This window comes from Hypanus sabinus, chromosome 22, assembly GCF_030144855.1.
Source record: "Hypanus sabinus isolate sHypSab1 chromosome 22, sHypSab1.hap1, whole genome shotgun sequence".
Classification (NCBI taxonomy): Eukaryota; Metazoa; Chordata; class Chondrichthyes; order Myliobatiformes; family Dasyatidae; genus Hypanus; species Hypanus sabinus.
In genome coordinates this window covers 44,206,273-44,220,958 of record NC_082727.1, presented here as the reverse complement: position 1 = coordinate 44,220,958, position 14,686 = coordinate 44,206,273, and the positions used below count along the sequence as shown (strand labels likewise).

The window sequence follows — 14,686 nt, the reverse complement described above, 5'->3', positions numbered from 1 at the left end:
ACATTTGGTTTATTTGATATTCACATTGACAACCGTATCTTTAACATTTACATTTGACCTTTACTGTATCACTCCTTTAACTCATTTTCTATTAACTTTCCTGCTCTTTTTAGGCGATAATCAACACAATATTAATCTCCTCCAAAAAGTTACCCATGGCCTTTAAATGTATCACTTGAGAAATCATTACTGCAATTATCAAGGATAATTAACTTCTCTTTAATAAGCTACAAAAGACTTGGCTGTAAGCATGGTCTCCATCAACCTATGGCTTATTAAAGCAAATCATTTTATGCAAACTCTTTAAAAGCACAACTGCTGTAAAAGCGGCTGGATTCTTTGAACCAAGAGGCATGATCCTGTGAACAGAGGATAGATTTTTGATTGAGAATTGTGTCTTGAATTTATGTCGAACATAAACTCTGAGTGCATTTCCAGCTTAGACAAAATGTGACTGAGATGGAATAAGCCATCCAGCCTTTCATTTTGTCTAAGGAAAGGCAGAGTAGTTCCAAATCATTGAAATGAAGTAGATGTCACAGAGTAATACGCTATGGCTGTAATTCTTCTTCCTGTACGCACAGACATACAGAATGGCGATCAATGAATCCACCGTAGTAAATGAATTATAACTGTGTATTTCAGGGCATGGTTTCAGGTTTGAATAATTTTGTTTGGAAATTTATGGAAAATTAATTATAGTTTACAGATGTTCCTTGGCTCAGCAAAAATTGGATGCATTTATGATGAGGGACGTAATCTTCTTTATGAAACTGTCTGTGCTTTGCTCAATAAAAGACAGGTCTGATAAACTGTAAGAGCTGAGATTGGTTTACTAAGGGCATCAGGCGCTTCATGATGGGCTAAATCATTCCTGTCTGGCTCCATGTCTGGATAATGATGTGATTCTAGCGTGGCTGCACCTACATCACCCACTGTACATTATGATGTGCTGCAGTCAACTGGCAGGGTCTGTAGTGAAGGTGAAACTGTCATATCGATCTTTTTAGCGCTAAAATATGAGCCACTTTACTTTGCTCCTGAAGCTGTGATGTGAAAAATAATAACTTGAACCCAAATTAAAAATATTGATCATTTGATGTGTTGAGAGTAAATAAACACCAACAGAAGTTTCAGGTCATTTCAGGAATGTTGTTTAACAATAAATAAAGCAACCTGTCAGAATTTGGGGGAGGGAGGTGCATCTTTTATTTCCCCCTTGCAAATTGATTTCTCATCATTTACATCCCATAATGTTGCAGACAACATTTTTAGTCCTTAATTGCACAATCTTCTTGATATTTCGGCAAATCATCTCTCACGAGTCGATGAGTTGTTGTTAATCCACTTGTGCATTGATTGATTGATTCTGTACTCAATAAACTTGCATTACTTCACTTTATTTAGAGCTTCCATCATAATTTTTTGTACATTTAAGTTTGACTGTTTTTATTTCCCATGTAACTGATGAGAAGACATTACTCTATTAAATACAAGGCTGACATTTGCTACACAGTTTGCTTTATTGTTATTTTTGTGCATTTTAAATAGGATGAGGTATTTTCTACATCACACTGATAAAATGAACAAGTCACAGCACTGTTTAAGGAGCAATTGTTCAGCTAGAAACAGCAATGTTGGAGGGGACGTTGAAGGCTGACCTATGGGTGTTACTGTATGTATGGAAGCCATTTAACTCCTTTGACACCTGTTGCCTTTGCTGTTTCACAGTTAAAACTCCTTTATTAACCTTAATGAAGTTGTTTTCAATGTGATACACAGTTCCTAAATGATGGAAGTACCCTGAGATCTTTTTTTCACCCAGTTGAATCACAGGCTGAACTAAGGTTGAAGACTCATGCTTCTGTTGTTATTGCTGCTCAATATCTTTGGTCTTTTAAGGTGTATTTACAAATAATTTAGATCACAAATGAACTTGAATGTAGTAGTTTCAAACAAATTGATGGAATCATAAACCCTTTCCATTTGGGACTGATGCTGGTTCCAGATACATTGAATATGTTATTTTTATTGTAGATAATCTCTAGTCAATGAGGAAATCCACAACTTAAGCCTAAGGGACTGAAGAATGATAAAAAGACAATTAATTCATTTTGTTTTCTCTATGTATCAAGGACAGACTCTATCGGCCCCTTATCTAATAACTGACCTGAGTGCCAAATGAGGTTGTTGTATATTCAGATATAATAACTTTTACTGTGACGGAAGCACCTAGTTTAGACAAGATATTGGTGACTCCTCTACATGCTGACTTTTGTGTTCACAATTTTGCTTCACCTAATTTGTAGGTGTTTGACATTTATCTATTATAATCTATTCATACTTGATTGGCTTAATTTTCTCATTTTACCTACCTGAAAAAGACATGATAGGAGGGTAAAACGGGATAAAATAGACAATATAGGTAATTCTATTTAAGCTTCTGAGAGAATAACTGAATCACACCTTTCAAAAGTCAAATGAAAACACTTAAGTGAAAACAGAAAGTCTTGGAAATGTTTAGTTGGTAAGGCAGTATCAGTAGAGAGGAAAGGAGTTTGCAGTTCAGATCAATAGCCCTGTATTATTAAAAAAAAACTTTAACTTTGACTTGAGCTTGACAAGATCTGCCTGATCCTCTGGAACATCTCCAGTATGTTTTGCTTTCGTCTTTTTGAAGTTGATGAGGGATAACCAAACACTTTTGTAAGAGCTTTGATAGACATGTTAAAATAGCTCTCCATTCCCTTTGATAATGTGTACTGACAACCTTTTTGATTTCACATCACAGTTAAAATTAATTGGGATTTTGGCCCAAGTCTATGAGGATCTGTGTGGCAATTGTATTGTGCAGCCCAAAATCTTTTTACAAATTGAATTGAGCTTTTTTCAGGAGGTAAATGATGAAAGCAGGGTGGTAGGAGTCCAGTGGCTTATATGGACTTTGATAGAATCCTGCAGGTAGACTGGTCCAGAAGGCCAGAGTCCATGGGATTCATGGTATATAATAATAATAATAATAATAATGATAATATTAACAACTTTGATCCCAAGTGGGAAATTATTCACTACAGCAGCAACATTTAATAACACATCTAGCAATAACAATGAATATAGTAATAATAAAGTACATTATAATGATATGCACAATAATAATTTACCAAGGTGCAATAATGTGCAATAATAATAACGTACAAAATAATAAAATGGAGACTATTGTACTATGGTGTGTGTTCTCCTGTCACACAGAAATGAAACTGTTGTATATGCTTATTGCATTTTGTAGGAAAGATTATATTCCAAGCTGGCTCTAAAATTGGCTTATTGATAGGAGGCAAAGGGTAGTAATTGGTTCATTGATAGGAGGCAGAAGGTAGTTATAGGTTCACTGATTGGAGGCAGAGGGTAGTAATTGAACCAACACACACGCGCAAATGCTGGAGAAACCCAGCAGACCAGGCAGCTTCTGTGGAAAAGAGTAAACAGTCAGGGTTTCAGGCCAAGACCTTTCATCGGGACATTTGTGTATGTGCTTGGATTTCCAGCATCTGCAGATTTTCTCGTCTTGGAGGATGCTTTTGTGTCTGGGAGTCTGTAACTAGTGATGCATTGCAGGGAGTTGGTGCTTGGGCCATTTGTCTGATAAACAACTTGTGTGTGAAAGTATATGGTCTTATTAGTAAATTTGCTGATGGCACAAAAATTGGTGCAATGCAAGATAGAGAAGCAAGTTATGAAAGGATACAGAGATCTACAGATCAGCTAGAAACTTGGGTGGCACAATGGCAGATGGAAGATAACCCAAACAAATATGATGTAATGCCTTTTGAGTTGTCAGACGCTAATAGGACATGTACAGGATACATCAGGACTGTAGGGTGTTGCTAAGCAATCTTAGAGTACAAGATCCCAGCTTTCTGAAAGTGGATAGGGTAGTGAACAGGGCATTCAGCATGCTTCTCGTCATAGGCCCAGGCATAACATCTAAGTTTTTGTATGTTTTGTTGCAGCTGTAGAAAACGTTGATCAGGTTGCATCTGAATATTATGGATGTGGCAGCTCTAGAAAGAATGGAGAGAATCACAAGGATGTTGCTTGGAATGGAGTGCATTGTTTATAAGGAGAGATTGAATGGGCTAGGTGGTAACTCCAAAACAGGAAACTAATCTCAATAAAAACATGGAGCCTGGAATAAAATGTATAACTTCATTTTTACTTTTAGCGAGTTACATAAAAATATGGTGGTGGTGTGATGACATATGTCATTCATGTACTATTACACATTACTCATAATGAATAATTTAAACAAATAAAGAATGCTTAATCAAACACATTTACTTATTTAATTTTACAAAAACTTACTTAATTTAACATACAGGTTTCCCCCACTATCCGAAGGTAGAGCATTCCTATGAAATAGTTTGTAAACTGAAATGTTGTAAAGTGAAGAAGCAATTACCATTAATTTATATGGGAAGAATTTTTGAGCGTTCCCAGTCCCAAAAAGATAACCTACCAAATCATACCAAATAACACATAAAACCTAAAATAACACGAACATGTAGTAAAAGCAGGAATGAGATGATAACTATACAGCCTATATAAAGTAGAAATATTGTATGTACAGTGTAGTTTCACTTATCAGAATCGGGAGACAGCGAGCCAAAAACAATTTGGAGAAAAAAATTGGCACGTACACACATACGCACGTACATGCATGTGCACACTACTGCCCGCACAAGGCTTCATGGTCATGGTAGTCTCTTTCAGAGTAAACACATGTATAAAGCATGCGTCTTTTTTTCTGTAAAAGTGAAAATCCTCTTTGGTTAGCGAAAACAGGTACTAATATAGGTCTTTCATAATAGCAAGCTGTCACAAAGCGAATGTTTGAAAGGTGTGTGTACACACACACACACACACACACACACACACACACACACATACACAAAAACTTGCTGTAATTCAGTTTTTTTCTATATTATGTATTGCCACAAAATTAAAATATTCACAACATATGCCAGTGATATTAAAACTGGTTCTGATTCCATCTGATATTTACAATATTACTCAAATACCATCAAAATATAAAATACAAAACACTCCTCACAGCACAGTAAATTTTAAATTGTACCATTCAAGCATAAAGATTTCATTGCTGTTGAGGATTCCTTACTCTTGTGGGGTAACATCTTTCCTCACGAGGGCAGTCACGACTTGTGGCTGTGAAACAAGCTCAGTTTGTTGGGGCTTCCTTCTTGATGGTTGTAGGAAGTGGTCATCTTTCTTCTCCAATAATCGACTCTGCTGTCCTCAGATGATCAATGCGTCATCTCCAGATGACATGAGATGCAATCTCTACTGTGTAAGAGTGGTCCAGTTCTGCCCTTAATTTTTTGATTGATTCAGGACAGGACTGGTTGTCCAGGAGTGAAACATTGAACCTCCCTGTTTGAGGAGCCCTCAATTTGTTGCAGTTGTTGTCCTGTATGCTCCATCAGAGATTGGGTTTGAGGAGATCCAAGCATGAGTGCAAGGGATGACCCAGGAACAGAATAGCTGGTGAATTGTTGGTTGTGCTTTTTGCTGCATTGTGATATGCAAGGAGGAAATTTGTGAGGTTCTGATTCAGCGTCAATGTAGAGTGTTTTGCTGACATTGTTCGCAGTTCGACTTTCAGCAAACCTTTCTGCCAGGCCATTTGTAGCTGAGCAGTGGTATGGTGCAGATGTAATTATGTCTTATGCCACTCATTTTGAGGAATGACTGATAAAGGAGTGACTGAAAGTGTTCTGCAACAAACTGTGGCCCATTGTCACTGGCTAAGTGTTCTGAACATCAGTCCTTGAGCGAGGCATCTCAACACACTAACCGTCTCTGAGGCTGTAGTGGAGGCTTTAGGGACACTTCCGATCACCTTGTAGGTATATCCACTACTATTGTAAATTTGTGCCCATGATTGATCCATTTTAATTAATTTGTCATTTGCTTCTGGTGTAAGGCAAAATGTTTGTCTCTTGTTTTTTTTTCACATTGTAAATCTCGAGGCTACTCAGTTCTGAGCCACTCTCTTCAGCCACTCTCTCCATCAACAACAATGTGGATTAGTACCCTTTTTGACAGTTTGACATTTAATCTTTTTCTCTTCCCTGGGCATCCATTTATTTTTGACTGTCTGACATGCTCTGTGGATGTGTCCTGCTTTGTTGCCTTTTCTGCAAGTTTCACCTTTTATCCTGCATTGATTTGGTGCATATGATCCCCTGCCATAATGGTTGCACAATTTGTTTGGTCAGGCCAGTTTCTGTTTAGACCAGGATTGCCAAACTTTTTTATGCTATGGAGCCTTACCATTAACCAAGGGGCCCATGGACTCCAGATGGAACTCCTGGTTGAGATGTTGCAGTTTTGTTAATACTTATTTTCATTCCTAATTGCAACTCAATTGCATCTCTGTCTGCTGTTTCCGTTGATATAGCCATTTCAACTGCACTTTTAAGTATAAGTTATGCTTTAGTTAGATTCCACAAACTAAAACGTTTTCTCAGTGCATCATTAAGCCCATCATTGAACTAACAATGCTCAGACAATCCCTTCAATGCAACCACATATGTTGAAATGGACTCTGCTTCCTTTTGATTCTGTTTATGAAACTGAAAGCATTCTGCAATCAACAATGGTGTCAGTTCTAAATGTTCATTATTTTCACGATATCATAAAAGCCAATTTTAGCAGGCTTGACTGGAACAGAACAACTTCCAAGCAAACTGTTTGCCTTTAAACTTGATGCAATCAGCAAAGCTGGTACTCATTTCTCAGTGGCTATTCCATCTGCTTCAAAATGCTACTCAGTTCACTCAGTATACAGTATCCAGTTATCTCTTCTGCAATCAAACACATGTGTCTTTCCAATGTAGCTGGCTATTTCAGCTCTTTTTTAAAATTTATGATGTTTATCACCAGGAGTTCACTCTTTATGGACCCATCAATTTGTCCATTTTCTGCCTTTTCCAAAGTAAGTGCATTGTGCTTTTCTTGAAACTGGATTGTTTCTTGTATTTCAACTGGTCGGTAGTCATCTTGGGTTCATTTAAAACTTCCTTATCACCACTATGATGTTTCATAACTCCAAGACATAAAACAAGTTGCAAGAAAAGAACGAGAGCCCAGGAGAACGTGTATTAGTTTAATTTTTTACATTAAGCAAAGCATATATGAATGATGTGGTGACATGATGACATATGCCATTCACGTACTTTTTCATAAAACCTGTAATAAATAATTTAAACAATCAAAAGAATGCCTAATTAAGCATCATATTTACCATATTACTCAAATATCACTGGAATATTAAATACACAACACTAGGTTTATTCATACTGGAACAGGAGGTCGAGGGTGATCTTAAAGAAATTTATAACATTTTTGGGGGCATGGATACGGTAGATAGTTATTCTTTTTCCCAGGTAGAGTCTAAAGCTAGAGAGCATAGGCCTAAGGTGGAAGGGGAGGAATTTAAAGGGGATCAAGGAGCAAGTTTTTCCACACAGAGAGTGGCAGTTATATGGAATGAACTGCTAGATGAAGTGGTGGGGGAAAGTAGAAAGAACTATAGCATTTAAATTCACGTGCATAGGAAAAGAGTAGAAGAATAATTGGCCTAACATGGGAAAATTAGGTTAATATAAATAGGATTGGTATGAAGAAGTTGGGCCAAAAGGGCTGTTTTTGTGCTGTACCCCACTGATGCTTTATGAGACGGAGAAACTTGGTTAATGTTAATGGAACAAGGGTTCGAAAGGTCATTCAATATCCAACTGTCTTAAGTTAGCCTAGTCAGGAAATTACATCTTGCTTTGATCTTCTTTGTAGCACATCACTGAATGTATATAGCTATAACATCAGGGATCTTTGTGATTAAATCCTGTATGGTTAGATTTTTTTGTGTACACTACGACAAAAGCAATTGTCCTAGAATTGTTCGCCATCATACAACTTTATCTGCAGAGCTACACTTGGGAACACACAGAAACTTTGAGAAACTGAACTGTAGATAAAGTTTGGAATTCAAAGTGTTCTAGAGATTAAAAAAAATAAGCATCACTGTATCATTGTAAATGCAGAAACATTTTGTGAAATTACATCATTTGGAGAAAATCAAAAATATGGTTATAGTGAAAATCTTAGTAACTTTACAACAGGAAATAAACATTTTCCTGAGGAAAGATCTTGGCTGAATAATGAATATTAAGATATATCTTTACCTGATATTTATTTTGTCATAACCCTGTTGCATTAAGTGATTGTTCTTGTATCTTTGTACAAAAGGTCTTGAATGACATGCTTAGTACCTTTTAAGAAGTGCTGTAAGCCACTTATTTCAGCTCTTTGAATTAGCAGTCTTGTTAATTAGATCTAAAACTCTGCAGTAGCTTTTTCAAGAGCTTCAGGCACAGCAGGTACTTAAAAGTTGTTGGAGGTTAGGAGATCCGTACAAGTATTAAATATTTAAACTATTTAGGGCTTATAATACTTGAGAGGTATTCAAAAATGCTCCTCTATTTATCAGTGTTAGTCTGGATTTTGTAGTCAGAATATTAAATGCTTGCTGAATCAGATACCCAGTTCTAGCAAAAACATAGACACTATCAGGAAGTTAGTCTGATGTGCTCTGTTTCTCGAATAAACTTCATTACCCTAATCCTGCCTTATCAAAAGGATCAACATAAAATTCATGAAGGAAATAAAGTTACATTTCTTGCCTACTTGATGCCCCTTAACAATATCATAATTCAAGGGCAGTGAATTCTTAATAGTGCAGTATGGCTAATTTAGTACTAAATGACCTCTACATTATTCTGAAAATTAATTATATCAAACTTGGCATCTCATTCCCTCAGTATTTAATTGCTGTTAATATTCCTTTAAAGACAAAAGTTTAATTTATTTTACTATTTCTCATTCACTTTTATTTTGTTTTCAGTGCATGTGGCATTGATTTAAATGTTCAGTCTGACAATTCCTAGTTTAGGCTCTGTTTGCATCATTGAGTGACTTCAGTCTGATTGTTTGAAGAGACTTCTTATCGCTCTAAACTACTCTTGGGTCCAATAACAGAGCCTCAATGACTGCAAATCTGTGCTCAAAACCCAGTAATCTATGGGGCAGCTGAATAAGCAATGAGCTGTGAACATTGTGCATTTACTGCTGACAATTTTAAGGTCAGTCTGTTTCAAATCAGGTGTTCTGAATGAAAGCCAACATAGGATTCCTGTGAATGTCTGGTAAAGGCTGTATAACAACAGAAGAGGAACTGGGAATATGGCAGCGGTGTTTTAAATTGGTGAAGGCAAATTGGACAGAGTTGCACAGGATTAAAGAACTGTAAAGAGTGTTGAAATGGCATGCCCCTTCTTGCATCTCAGTACAAGGAGAATTTATATCTAAAGTCTAAAGTAACTTTATTATCAAAGTATATATCCATCACCATATACAACCCAAGATTCATTTCCTTGTGGGCACAGTCAATAAATACATAATAGAATCATAGCCATTAAAGAATCAATGAAAAAAATCACACCAACCTTTGCACCTTGGAATTTTGTTGAACTGGAACTCTCCCCGGTTATATGGGGTGGAATAATGCAGAGACAGCCATATACAACTGGCTTGGTGAGAGGCAAGCATCTGAGTTGAGACTTGGGTTAATATTCACTGTTACACACTAGAAATAAACTGAAAGAGCAGGTATTATTCAGCCTGGATGGGGTATCTACTAGTTTAAAGCTAAAAATCAACTTAAGTATATGGAAGGATAAAAAAAATGAACATCACAAACAAACTGAAAATACTGGAAGGGCTGAAGTTTCATATAGAGAAAAGCAAAGTTAACGTCTCGTGTCAAGGTCCACTCATCAGAACTACTTTAAGAGATGTTGAGGCTCTGGTCAAGAAAAAGAAGGAAGTATAAATTCACGTGAATTTCTTGATGACTATGAAAAGATCAAGAATACTGGAGGGAAATCAGGAGGGCAAAGCGATGGTATGAGCTGGAGCTGAAAAGTAAGGTTAAGGAAAATCCTAAAAAGTTCTTCAGCTTAAGAGTAAAAAGGGTGGCTAGGGAGAGAAAAGGTCCCCTTAGAGAACAGCCCTATTACAAGAGAGGAGGTATCTGCAGTTTTACAGTGATTTAAGTTGGATAACTCCCTAGTGCTAATACCTAGAATGTGATTTCCAGCTGCAATTAACTAGGCAGTGAAATAGCAGTCGGACAAATGCATAAAGACAGAGTCCGTAGAAAGAGAAACAGACGACTTTTTATCAGAACTAGGAACATTTAGAGATGGAAGAGGTTTTATGTGAGACTGAACACCAAAACGGGAGGTGCAACAGTATGTGGTGGTCAAAAGGAGATAGAGGAAAAGAAAGATAGACCTAAGGGAGCTGCTGATAGCAAAAACTTGGAGATGGAAATAAGGGACTGAAATCCAAGGAAGGATATACATCAAGGTTGCTTGATGGAAAGTGTATGTTGGTTGATGGACAACTCCAGCAATGGAGGTAGAGAAGCCAAAAGTAGGAAGTGAACCATAGAAATGTGTGAGAGGGATGAAAATTTGAAAAGAAGCTTATGTGATTTTCCAGTGTAGAGTATAAGGAAGAAGTGACACTAAAATAGTCAACAGAGAACAGGAGATTGGATGAGGGAATAGCCCAGAGTAAGAATGGGACAAAAGAGTGAAGAGAATAGGAGGACTCCAGAGAGGACCTACCATCTCCTCATGGACAATCAGCACTGGTGCACTGGGAGGACACGTGCTTGACTCACTGCTCTACTCTCTCTCCACCCACGACTGTGTGACTAGGCAATGCTCAAACACTATCTACAGTACACATAAATTTGCCAATGTCACAAATACCATTGCCAGAACTTTAGAAGTTGATGAATAGGCATACAGGAGCGAGATAGATCACTTGGTTGAACGTTGTCGCAACAACATTGCACTCAATGTCAGTAAGACTGTGGCCCTAGCAGAGATATACAAGTCATCTTTTGCGACAGGGGAGGTACCAGAGGATTGGAGGACAGCCATTGTTGTTCTAGTGTTTGAAAAAGGATCTCAGCATAAAACACTGAATTATAGACCGGTAGGTCTGTTGTCAATTTTGGGAAAGTTATTGGAAGGTTTTCTAAGGGACCAGATATATAAGTATTTGGATGGACATGGACTATTTAAGGATAATCAGCATGGCTTTGTGCTTGGTAGGTATGTCAAACCAATCTTAGGCAGCTTTTTTGAGGAAGCTACCAGGAAAATGGATAAAGGCAGGGCAGTGGATATTGTCTACATGAACTTTAATAAAGCATTGGACAAAGTCTCAGATATGAGACTGGTGAAGAAGGTTCAGTCACTCGACATTTGGGGTGAGGCAGTAAATTGGATTAGCCATTGGCTTTGTGATAGAAGCAAAGAGTGGTAGTAGAGGGTTGCCTTTGACTGCAGACCAGTGACTAATGGTGTACCACAGCGACTGGTGCTGGGTCCTTTGTTGTTTGTCATCTATATCAATGAACTGGATGATAATGTGGTTAACTGAATCAGCAAATTTGCAGATGTCACCAAGATTGGGGGTGTAGTGGACAGTAAGGAAGGCTATCTTGGCTTGAGGAGGGATTTGCATTAGGTGGAAAAATGGACTGAAAAATGGCAGATGGAATTTAATGCAGGCAAGTGTGAGGTTTTGCATTTTGGTAGGACCTGCCAGGGTAGATCTTACAGATTGCATGGTAGGACACTGAGGATTGTGGTAGAACAAAGTGATCTGAGAATACAGATCCATAATTCATTGAAAGTGGCTTCACAGGTAGATAGGGTCATAAAGAAAGCTTTTAGCACATTGGCCTTCATAAATCAATGCACTGAGTACAGGAGATGGGACGATTTGTTAAAGTTGTACAAGATGTTGGTGAGGCCTAATTTGGAGTATTGTGTACAGTTTTTGTCACCTGCCTGCAGGAAAGATGTAAATAAGGTTGAAAGAACGCAGAGAAAGTTTACAAACATGTTACTGATTCTGGAGGACCAGAGTTATAAGGAAAGATTGAATGGGTTAGGACAGTATTCTTTAGAATGTAGAAGATTAAGAGGAGATTTAAAAGAGATACAGTATACAAAATTATGAGGGTATAGGTAGGGTAAATGCAAGCAGGATTATTGCACTGAGGTTGGGTGGGACATGGGTTCATGGTTAAAGATGAAAAGTTTAAGGGGAACATGAGGGGAAACTTCTTCACTCTAGAGGGTGGTGAGAGTGTGGAATGAGCTGCCAGCACAAGTGGTCCATGTGAGCTCAATTTCAACATTTAAGAGAAGTCTGGAAATGTTCATGAATAGCAGTGGTATGCAGGGCCTTGGTCCTGGTACAGATTGATGGGAGTAGGCAGTTTGAATGTTTTTGTCATGGATTACATGGGCCAAAGGGTATGTTTCTGTATTGTACTTCTCTATGACTTTTTGACTAAGACCAAGGAATTGATTACGGGTTTCAGGAACGTGAAGTCAAGGGAACACACACCATTCCTCATCGAGGGATGAGCAGTAGAACAAGTGAGCAGTTCTGTGTGTCATCATCTGAAGATCTATCCTGGGCCCTATATATTGATGCAATTACAAAGAAGGCACAACAGCCGCAATATTTCATTTGGAGTTTGAGGAGACTTGGTATATCACCAGAGACCCACGTAAATTTCTACTGTGGAGAGTATTCTAACTGGTATGGAGAGGCCACTGGACAAGATTGGAAAAAGCTGCAGAAAGTTGTAAGCTCAGGCAACTGCATCATGAGCACTAGAATCTCCAACATTGAGGACACCTGCAAAAGGTGATGCCTCAGAAAGGTGACTTCCATCACTAAGGACCCCTATTGTTAGGACATACCCTCTTCTCATTGCTACCATCAAGGAGGAGGCAGAGAAGCCTGGAGGCACATTCTCAACATTTCAGGAGCAGCTTCTTCCCAACCACCATCAGATTTCTGAGTGGACAATGAACCCATGTATGCTATCTCACTATTTTTGCTCTCTTTTTGAACAACTTATTTAATTTAAATACATCTCCTATTACAATTTATAGTTTATTATTATTGATTGCAATGTACTGCTGTCACAAAACATTTCATGGCAGAAGCCAGTGATATTAAACCCAATTCTGATTCTGAGGTATTAATATCCAGGAGAAATGATCCTTCACATTTTGGATTACAGGACTTGCTGATTTCTGGTAATGACTTGATATCATTTCTTTCTGCACAAGAAACAATTGCAACAAAAACTGGCAACTGGTCAGCGAAGGCTTCTTTCTTTGAAAGTGAACTTTTCAAAATTACTCCTGTTGTGATAGATAAATAGTTGAAATAGAAACTGCAGCATGAAAACATAAGAAAAGCATTATTTCCAAGAAAGAAATGTTAGTTTAAAATGTCCATTGGAGGGGTGGCTTTCACAAACTGGACTATTTGGAAATGTTGCATTTCTTTATTTGGGAGAGAAAGCTTAAAACAGTAGAATACGGACATCCTTTAAATCCAAATTCAGATATTTTTGATTAAATTGTACCTTTTTATAAATTGCTAATGTTACTAATATTATTAGCAATAAAATCACTAGTGAAGCAATACTTACATGAATTGATGATAATAAATATAGTAGTCTTCTCCCTAAGTTATATCTGAATTAATGTATGTAACTGTAAAACTTCTGAACAATGTCATCTCATATGTGCTAATTGCAAATCAGTGACTGTGGCAATGCAGAATAGAGTTTATCCATGTTCTCACAAGTACAAAAATAACCCACTCTTTCAGCCATTTTTGGGTGACCTTCAATGGTTCCATTAAGAGCTGTTACTTAGATGTTGCCCAGTATAAATCCAATGCACACTTCACCCTGAAAACGGCAATCAAGATCCTATTTGTATATTTACACAGCTTCCTACTAGAAACAGATAGATGGTTCATTTTCTCATTTATAGTCTTGCATGAAATTCAACATCATGGGTTTTAGCTGAATTGTCCCTTAGTCATCTTTCAAGTCAGATGCCCATCTTGCAAATGGGAAAAGAAAAATATTGATTGATATCACCTCAAAACATTTGACCAATAAATTATTTAAATCACTTCTAAGCAATTATCTGTAAACTACTTTTGTGTGCAGGATAAAGCTTCTTTCTCAATTTTGTTTTGCTGGTTCACCACTAAAATAGATTTTTGTATTCCTGAACTTGCAATGATCCTGAACTTCTGCTGTTTGAAAAAAAAATCCATTAGAGATGCAGGTTAAGAAGACAAACTAGCAGAAGATTGAAAAATAAAGATCCTTAAGTTTATTTTTGCTGTTGGTTAATTGTTGGCTCCTTTAGAGGGGCAAGGCATTATAGAACTAAGTTGTCAATGCAAACTGGTATCCAAATAGAGTAAAGCTGGACAGGATCAAAAATTTGATAAGGTATTTTGAATGCCATTGAACTATTTATGTGATTAAATTACCTAATGCTTAAATTCTAATGTATGTTGGTAAATGTGAGCAAGCTGGAGATTACTACTGTGAACAGCACCCTTTTTATTAACAGCTGTATTAAATTTAGAGCACTGTCTATAAATGAATGTTGGCCATTCCATTTAGCAATAC

At 37.3% G+C, this 14,686-nt stretch overlaps 1 protein-coding gene and 1 long non-coding RNA gene across 2 annotated transcripts in view; one reads left to right on the top strand and one right to left on the bottom strand.

The window, feature by feature from the left end:
* Nucleotides 1-14,686, top strand: part of LOC132379570 (inositol polyphosphate-5-phosphatase A) — a 480,579-nt gene that overhangs the window by 247,748 nt on the left and 218,145 nt on the right. The gene's annotated exons all lie outside the window — the stretch shown is intronic.
* On the bottom strand, nucleotides 5,278-13,380 carry LOC132379571 (uncharacterized). Its single transcript, XR_009507464.1, has 2 exons — nucleotides 9,585-13,380; nucleotides 5,278-7,269 (listed from the first exon to the last, which is right to left on the bottom strand). It is a non-coding gene; the product is annotated as an uncharacterized LOC132379571 (long non-coding RNA).